The sequence below is a fragment of the Trichechus manatus genome, unplaced genomic scaffold (genome assembly GCF_000243295.1).
Source record: "Trichechus manatus latirostris isolate Lorelei unplaced genomic scaffold, TriManLat1.0 scaffold00070, whole genome shotgun sequence".
In the NCBI taxonomy this organism is placed as follows: Eukaryota; Metazoa; Chordata; class Mammalia; order Sirenia; family Trichechidae; genus Trichechus; species Trichechus manatus.
Genome location: NW_004444006.1, coordinates 11,533,566 through 11,543,566, shown reverse-complemented (window position 1 = coordinate 11,543,566; position 10,001 = coordinate 11,533,566).

Below are 10,001 nucleotides of genomic sequence, written 5' to 3'. Positions count from 1 at the left end.
ACCCCCATTTGCTGGTTTTGGATAGGAGTCCAAGATGGTGGATCTGCGCTGCGTTAGCTGGTAGGGCACCTCTGCATGAATCTCTCCTCACTCTCCGTTCTCTGTCAGTTTTCTCACTCCATTTGGTGCTTGGCTGAGTTCTTTATCTCTTCATTTTATGTTTTAGCGTTTCAGGATTGTTGTATTCTCTGTTTGGCTTAGTTTTTCAGATCTTTGCTGTGGAGGGTCGGAGTGGTGCTTCTGCCTAGAGCACCATTTTGCCGGAATTCCCTGAGAAATAGTTTTTATAATTCATTCTTAGATATGATACCAAAAGTAGAAGTAACAAATGACAAAAGAAATATATTTGACTTTAACAACACAGTGAAGACACAACCTACAAAATAGGAAAAATTTGGGGAAAACTATAAGTTGGCTAAGAGTTTAATATCCAGAATATATAAAGCACTCCTATAACTTAACAAGAAAAAGACAAAAAATAAAAAATAAAAAATTAGGCAAAAGACTTGAACAGACATTTCACTAAAGAAGATACACAAATGGCTAAGAAGCACATGAAAAGATATTCAACATCATTAGCCAATAGGGTGATGCAAATCAAAACCACAATGAAATATCACTTCACTCCTGCTAGGGCAACTAACATAAACAAAAGAAAACAATAAATGTTGGTGAAGATATGGAGAAATTGGAACCCTTATCCATTCCTGGTGGAAATGCAAAATGGTACAACCACTGTAGAAAATAGTTTGGTGGTTCCTAAAAAATTTAAGCATCCAACTACCATAAGACCCAGCAATTCCACTTCTAGGTATACACCCAGGAGACTTGAAAGTAGCAATGCAAACAGACAAACGTATATGAATCTTCACTGCAGTACTATTCACAACAGCCAAAATGTGGATACAACCTAAATGTCCATCAACAGATGAATGGACAAACAAAATGCAGTACATATATAAAATGGAATACTACTCAGCCAGAAGGAGAAATGAAGTTCTTTTATATGCTACAACATAGATTAATCTTGAAAACGTTATGCTGAGTAAAATAAGTCAATCACAAATGAACAAATATTATACGATCACACTCATACGAAATAAAAATAATAGGAAAAGATACAGAGACAAATGGTTATTAGTGGTTAGCAAGGGCAGAATGGAGAGTGAAAGTGGAAGTCATTGTTTACGAAGCAATCATTTTCTGTTTATGGTGATGGGAAATTTGGCATGGTTACGGGTGATGGTTGCACACCATGATTACTGTAATTGATACCACCAAATAGTACACCTGAAAAATGTTGAACTGGCAAATCTTGCGTTATAGATAGATAGATAAGATAGATTGACAGACAGACACATACACAGTCAGACCGACAGACAAATTTACATCAATGTAAAAGAATATGTCATCTACAAGAGGTTCACTTTAAATATAAAGACAGATTTTAAAAATGTTCCAATGCTTAAATTCACACTGCTTTATTGTGGAGAAATAACAATCAAGAAAGAAAGAAGGCATAGAAAAACTGAACTGTAGGAAAAAAAAAGGTAACAAAAAACAAAGACAATGGAGGATGGTTAGCCAAATATCCTATCCATTTGAAAATCTGAAAAGAGTTGTTTAAAAAATTCATATTGAAAAATAAACGGAAATAGATATTAAAAACCATTTAGTGACATTTCCTCTTCCTGAAAGATGGAGTAGAAATACTTTTCCCTATTTCTCCCCTAAATTCAACTAAGGACCTTGGAAATTTCATATAAAACAAACATTAAAAGTCTCTGAAAGATGAAGAGAAGGAAGTTGAAAAGCTAGGGATCTCAGGACCCAAGGAACAACACAGTAATGAGTGACCCAGTTTCTTTTTTGCCTCATGTTGTTGTTGTTACATGCCGTCAGGTCAGTCCCAACTCACAGGGACTTTATGTACAACAGAATGAAACACCACCCGGCCCTGCGCCATGCTCACAATCTTTGTTATGTTCGAGTCCATTGTTGCAGCCACTGTGTCAATCCATCTCGTTGAAGATGACCCTCTACTTTACCAGGCACGATACCCTTCTCCAGGGAGTGGTCCCCCGATAACATGTCTAAAGCCTCATATATCCCGGAATTAATGTTGGACAAGCGTGCAACCAAGAATCGCCAGTGGGTGCAGATAATAATATCACCAACAAAATCCTGCTCTTCCTAGTCAAAGGATCAAGAAAAGGGCAACCTAGCAAGACAGAAAACTTTTACACAATAACCGTTCTACTCTAGCCTAACATCATTGAAAAAGGCAGATGCCATGCCTGTAAGCAACAGTTGAGTGGAGACACAAAGCTTCCACCCCCTACCAGCTATAACGATAGACGGGGTGGTATCAGAAAAGGGCAAGTAGAAAGTCATGACTTTCACCCTGCCTGGTGGAAATGAGTTCCCATTTTCATGGTGTCAGTAAAGATCCTGTGTGAAGTCTGAACTTCCACTCCTATCTGGTGGTAATAAGGCATCTCTCTCGCTCCCTGCTGGGGCAGTGTGAAGTGATAGGACTTTCACCATCACCATCACCCAGTGGTAAGGAGACCAACTCACTCCCGTACAGTGGAGTGAATGGAAAGAACAGAGGAAAGAATCAGTGAACTTAAAAACCAAACAATATAAATTACCCTAATCCAAGAAATTGAGAAAAAAAATAAACTTCAATAAATAAACAGAGCCTAGGGGAGCAATTGGACAATAACAAAAATCTAATATTTGTATAATCATATTCCTGGAAAAAGACAAAGAGTGGGATTGAAAAAAATTTAAAGAAATATGACTGAAAACTTAATTTGGCAAAAGACACAAATTTCCATATGCAAGAAATTGACTAAACCCTAAACAAAATAAAAATCAAATAAATTTACACCAAGACACATATTAATCAAGATTCAAAAAATTAAAAACACAGAAAAAATTCTTGAAAGCAGCCAGAGAAGAAAAAACACATTAACTATAGGGAATACTGATTCAAATGAGCTCATGATTTGCATCAGAAACCACAGAGGCTAAAAGGAACTAAGACTACATTTTTCAAGAGCTGAAAGAAAAGAATTGTTAACCAAGAATCCTATATCCAATAAAAATACTCTTTAAGAACTTAAGGAAATCAAGTCATTTTCAAAAGGAAAACTTGTGCCCAAAAGAACTACTCTAAAAGAATGCCTAAAGAATGTTCATAAAACAGATGTTAAATGAGTGAACATTAGGAAAAAGAAGAAAGAATAATGCTATGGATATTTGCAATAGATTTTCCTTAGCTGAGAATATGAAATTATGTTGGACACATGAATCAAAAATTATAACTTTGATGGGGCAGGTGGCTGTTCCTGGGCAGAACCTTATATACCAGTTTCCAAACACCTCCTAATGTCTGCAAACAAATAAGAAATAAAATCAAACTTCTCTTCGTGTAAAAAAAAAAAAAAAATTATAACTTTGATGTGTTTCTCAAAGTGTAGAGAAGAAATATTGAAGACAATTATAAACATGGAAAGGGAATAAAGAGAAGTAATGTTTCAATACTTCACTGTTCAGTGTCAAAACCAGTAGATTGTGATAAGCTGTGTATACATAATAACTGAAGCAGCCACTATAAAAATAATCCAAAGAGAATTATAAATAAGCATTATAAATAAATCAACAGAGAATACTAAGAAATATACACATTAATCAATGGAAGGTAGGGAACTAAGAAACAAAAACAAAAACAGAACAGAAAAAATACACGAAATGAGAAACTAAAATCCTTACATATTAATATTACATTAAATATAAATGGTTTAAATACACCAAATAAAGTTAGAGATTGGTATTGTGAATTAAAAAAATAAAACATGATGAAGTAACCATATGCTGTCCACAAGAAAATCTTTATAAGTTGTATAAAACCAAAAACAAAACAAAACAAAACAAAACAAAACAAAACCCATTGCTGTCCAATTGATTCCGACTCATAGGGACCCTACAGGACAGAGTAGATCTGCCCCATAGTGTTTCCAAGGAACAGCTGGTGGATTTCAACTGTCCACCTTTTGGTTAGCAGCCGCGTTCTTAACCCCTTTACCACCAGGGTTTCCAAAGATACATTACATAATGATAAAAGAGTCAATCCATCTAAGACAGGTTCTCAGGCTGCCAAAAATTCCACTGCCTCAAGAAGCCTGCCTGGCACACCCGGTAGCTTTACATTAGCATCTTGGTTCCTTTGCTTGGCTCCTCCCATAGCTTTGCATTAGAAAACAGGCTCCTTTGATTGGCACATCCAGCAAATTTACATTAAAATGCTGGCGATGCATGAAGTTATATGTAAACCTCATTGCGCCTGCATAGTATGATTAAGAATGTTGATGTAACTTGTATGAACTTCCCACTTGTAAACCCCTTAAAAGTAACCTTTCCCCTCGCAATCGCTTAGCAATCTCGGCGGCAATGAAATAAAGGCGCCTTTATACTCTCCCACCTCTGCCTCCTGTTTATTGGCTGATACAAGTCATGCCAAGCAGAATCTGGGGTTTCCACTAGGCAACACATCAAGAAGACATAGCAGTCTTAAATGTGTACACACCAAACAGAACTCAGGAACAATTAAATAGATAACCTGAATATCTTAAAGACAATTGAACCTTTAAAATATAAAAGTTCTGGAAATCATAAATATCCAGGCCAGCATTGTTTCACCAGAGAATTCTACCAAACTTTTAAAGAAGAATAACACTCATTCTACACAATTTCTTCCAGGAAATACCAGAGGACATAACACTTCTCAATTAATTTAATAAGGCCAGCATTATATTGATGTCCAAAAAAAAGTAGTCCAAAAAAGAAACCTAAAAACTATCATTTCTTATGAATTTACATCCAAAATTCCTTAACAATATATTAGCAAATTGAATTCAGCAATATATAACAAGATTAAGTGAAGTGTACTTTATTCCCAGGATGTAAGGATTGTTCAATATTTGAAAACGAATCAATGTAATCCACTATGCTTGCTTATAGACTAAAGAAGAAAAGTTACAAGTTCATATCAATTGAGGCAGAAAAAGTATGTGACAAAATATAACTCTTATTTATAATAAAAAATATCTCAGAAAAATAGAAATAGAGAGGAACTACCTCACCCCCCTCAACCTCAAACAGAGTATCTATTAAAACAAACAAAAAACCCGACAAGTAACATCTTAATGGTGAAAGACCGAATGCTTTCCCCCTAAGATTGGAAACAAGGCAAGGATGTCCACTCTTACTACAACTATTCCAGGTGTTCCTTTGTTGTTGTTAGTTGCCCCATTGAGTGGGCTCCATCTCAAGTTCTAGCCACCACAAAAAGCCAAGCAAAAGAAATAAAGGCATTCAGAATACCCCACCCCCTGCCGTCAAGTCTATTCCGACTCATAGCAAACCTATAGAACAGAGTAGAACTGCCCCATAGGGTTTCAAAGCCTGTAAATCTTTATGGATGCAGACTACCACATTTTTCTCCCATGCAGCTGCTGGTGGGATCAAATCCCCAACCTTCTGGTTAGCAGCTGGGCCCTTAAGCAGTGTGCCACCAGGGGTCCTAATACAGAATAGAAAAGTAAAAAAATAAAACTGTTGCCATTTGAAGATAATTTGATGGTTTGCATGAAACACCTCAAGGAAGCTACAGGAAAAAATATTGTAAAAGTAATAAGTGAGTCCAGCAAGGTTTTAGGATATAACATCAACATGTAAAATTAATTCTATTGAGGTGACATCATGCAAAATGGTTGTATAGAAAGCTCCACAAATCTGTACCTCCAATGAAACAACAACTTCACTGGAAAGAGGACTAGTAATATTTTGGAACTCTGCAACATAATCAGACACTTAAGCCAACCAGGGGAGTCCCTGATGAGGGGACAAGATGCTGATCATTCCTAGGTGAACCATGTATACCAAACAGCTACTATCTCCCAATCCTCAGTCTCGCTGCAGTGGTGGGGAGGGCAGCCTGTGTAATTACAGTGGCTGGCTGGTGCCAGTGCAAACAGAAGAGACCATGACATCTAAGGACTTGGGGTTTCACAGTTTCACAGTTTGCACAGTTTCACAGTTTGCACAGCAGTACCCTGATGGATGGATGGAGACTCTTGAAGCAGTTTAGGCCCTCTTAAAGGAGGGGTTTCCCCAGCCCAAAGAAAATTAAAGGGTTATTGTATCTTATTGAAATTGTTATTTTTATATTTCCTTTTGTTATTTTTGTTACTTTTTATTTTTTGGTGGTATCTGTCAGACCACTGACTGATTGCAGTGACACAAAAAAGAAATGGAATACACACTTTGCAAAACTGCCATGGTAAAGCCAATAAACAGACAACTGCAGCCTTTATTATTAAGGAATAACAACAATCCATGCAGAATGGCAGAGTCAGATATCTCCTGTCTTATGCTTTTTTGCTTCTCCTCCATAGGACAAGGAAATACCCTGCAAAACACTAGTTGGGCCTGGGCTAAATGACAAAATACTCGGTGTTCATGCACTTTTGGCAAAGCAGTCTTTGGAAACATATTTAAGGAAGGTCTCTGAGCAGACAAACTGTTAGTGCTTTCAGCAGTTTAAAAAAATTGCAATCTCTGGGGAAGGAGAATTATCTGAGTTAAAAAGCCACCACATTATTTGACAGTTCTAGTTTCAACAACAATTTAAAAAAATCACAAGGCATAGAAAAAAACATAAAGCATGGCCCAATAAAAAGGACAAAATGAAGAGACAAAAATCATCCTCATGGAAGACTGGATAATGGACAGATTAGAAGACTTTAAAACAAGAATATTAAATATGCTCAAAGAATTAACGGAAAACATGGATAATGACATAAAAAAATCAGGAAAATGCCACAGGAACAAAATGAGAATTTCAGTAAAGACACAGAAAATATAAAAAAAGAAGCAAACAGAAATATTGGAGCTGAAAAATAGAATAATAAAGTGAAAATTTTAATGGAGATACAACTGCAAATGTGAGCTGACAAAGAAAGAATCAGCAAACTGGAGGAGATGGCAATAGAAATTACTGAATCAGAAGACACACAATATAAAATGGTAAAGAAAACTAAGTAAAGCCTTACTTAATTGTAGGACATCATCAGGTGCACCAAATATGCACTCTATGGATCCCAGAAGGAGAAGAGAGAGCAATGGATAGAAAGAATATTTGAAGAAATAATGGCCGTAAACTTTCAGATGCGAAGTGCATGAATCTACGAAGCCAAGAAGCTCAACAAATGCAAAGTAGGATATGCCCAAGACATATTATAATTGTTGAAAACCAAAGATATATAGAGAATCCTAAAAAAAAAGAGAGCAAAGCAAATTATCTCATATAAGGGACACTCAATAAGATTAAGTATTGACTTCTAAGAAAATCTAGAAGCCAGAGGCAAAGAAATGACATATTTAATGTGCTGAAAGAAAAAAAAAACTGTCAAACAGGAATTTTACATCAAGCAGAACTGTTCTTCAAAAGTGATGGCAAGGTAAAGAATACCCCAGATAAACAACAGCTAAGTTAGTTTGTCACCACAAGATTTTCCCTACAAGACATTATAAAGGCAGTCCTTCAGATTTAAAGGAAAGGACACTAGGGTACTAGCTGTACGTATGAAAAAACTGATCTCCAGTAAAGGTAATTTCATGGGCAAGTTCAAGGGCAAATTTATGGTATGTTTTGTTTGTAACTCTAGGTGTTATGCCACCTAATTTAAAACAACAAATGCATTAAAAATAATTAAAATTTTATCTTGCTGGGTTAATAATGTATACAGATATATTTTGTAAAAACAACATAAATCAGGAGGAGCGATATAGGAATAGACTTTATATTACTGAAGTTAAATTGGATCAATTTTATTTTATTTTTTTATTGTTGTAATTAAATTAAGTTTACATTTCAAGTTAGTCTCCTATACAAAAAAATTTTTTTTACGTACATTGTTATGAGACCCCAACCGCTCACCCCATTCTGTGACACCACACTCCTCCCCTCCAGCCCTGATTCCCCATGAACATTCAACCAGTTCCTAACTTTCTCTGCCTTCCCATCTCACCTCTGGACAGAAGCTGCTCCTTTGGTCTCTTGTATCTACTTGACTAAGAGGCACATTCTTCACGAGTATCACTCTATGTCCCACAGTCCAGTCCAATCCCTGTCTGAAGAGTTGGCCTCGGAAATTGTTTTAGTTCTGGGGTGATGGAGAATCCAGGGGCCATGCTTTCTGGGGCACCTCCAGTCTAAGTCAGACCATTAAGTCTGGTCTTCTTACTAGAATTTGAGTTATGCATCCCCTCGTTCTACTGCTCCACCAGGGACCCGCTGTTGTGTTCCCGGTCAGGAAGTACATTGGTGGTAGCCAGGCACCATCTAGTTCTTCTGGTCTCAGGCTGATGAAGTCTTTGGTTTATGTGGCCCATTCTGTCCCTTGGGCCAATACTTTCCTTGTGACTTTGGTGTTCTTTGTTCTCCTTTACTCCAAGTGGTTGGGACCAATTGATGCATCTTAGATGGCCGCTTGCAAGCTTTTAAGACCCCAGACGCCACTCACCAAAGTAGGATGTAGAACATTTTCTTAATAAGCTTTGTTATGCCAATTGACATAGATGTCCCCTGAAATCATGGTCCCCAGACCCCGCATCCGTGCTACTCTGTCTCTCAAACTATTTGATTGTATTCAGGAAACTTCTTAGCTTTGGTTTAGTCCACTTGTGCTGTCTTCCCCTGTAGTGTGTGCTGTCCTACCCTTCACCAAAGATGATTCTTATCTACTATCTAGTCAGTGAATAACTCTCAACCTCCCTCCCCACCCCCGTAACCATCAAAGAATGTTTTCTTTTGTGTTTAAACCTTTTCTTGAGTTCTTATAATAGTGATCTTATACAGTATTTGTCCTTCTGTGACTGACTAAATTCACTCACCATAATAAGTTCCAGCTTCTACCATGTTATATGATGTTTCACAGCTTCATCATTGTTCTTTATCATTGCATTATATTCCATTGTGTGGATATACCATAATTTGTTTATCCATTGATCTGTTGATGGGCACCTAGGTTGCTTCCATCTTTTTGCTATTGTGAACAGTTCTGCGATTAACTTGGGTGTGCATATATCTATTTGTGTGATGGCTCTTTTTTCTCTAGGATATATTCCAAGGAGCGGGATAGCTGGATCGTATGGTACTTCTATTTCTAGCTTTTTAAGGAAGCGCCAAATCTATTTCAAAGTGGTTGCACCATTTTACATTCCCACCAACAGTGTATAAGTGTTCCAGTCTCTCCACAACCTTTCCAGCATTTCTTATTTTGTGTTTTTTGGATTAATGCTAGCCTTGTTGGGATGAGATGATATCTGGTTGTAGTTTTGATCTGCATTTCTCTAATGGCTAATGATCGTGAGCATTTCTTCATGTGTCTGTTGGCCGCCTGAATATCTTCTTTGGTGAAGTGTCTGTTCATATCCTTTGCCCATTTTTAATTGGGTTATTTGTCTTTTTGTTGTTGAGGTTTTGCAGTATCTTGTAGATTTGATAGATTAAATGCTGGTTGGATTTGTTGCAGCCAAAAGTTTTTTCCCAGTCTGTAGGTTGTCTTTTTACTCTTTTGGTGAAGTCTTTGGATGAGCATAAGTGTTTGATTTTTAGGAGCTCCCATTTATCTAGTCTATCTACGGTTGCTTGTGCATCGTTACTTATGGTTCGTATTGTGTTTATGCCATGTATTAGGGCTCCTAGTGCTGTCCCTAATTTTTCTTCCATGATCCTTATCTTTTTCGATTTTATATTTAAGTCTTTGATCCATTTTGAGTTAGTTTTTGTACATGATGTGAGATATGGGTCTTGTTTAGTTTTTTGCATATAGATATCCAATTATGCCAGCACCATTTGTTAAAGAGACTGTCTTTTCCCCAATTAATGGACTTTGGGCCTTTGTCAAATATTAGCTGCTCATAGGTGG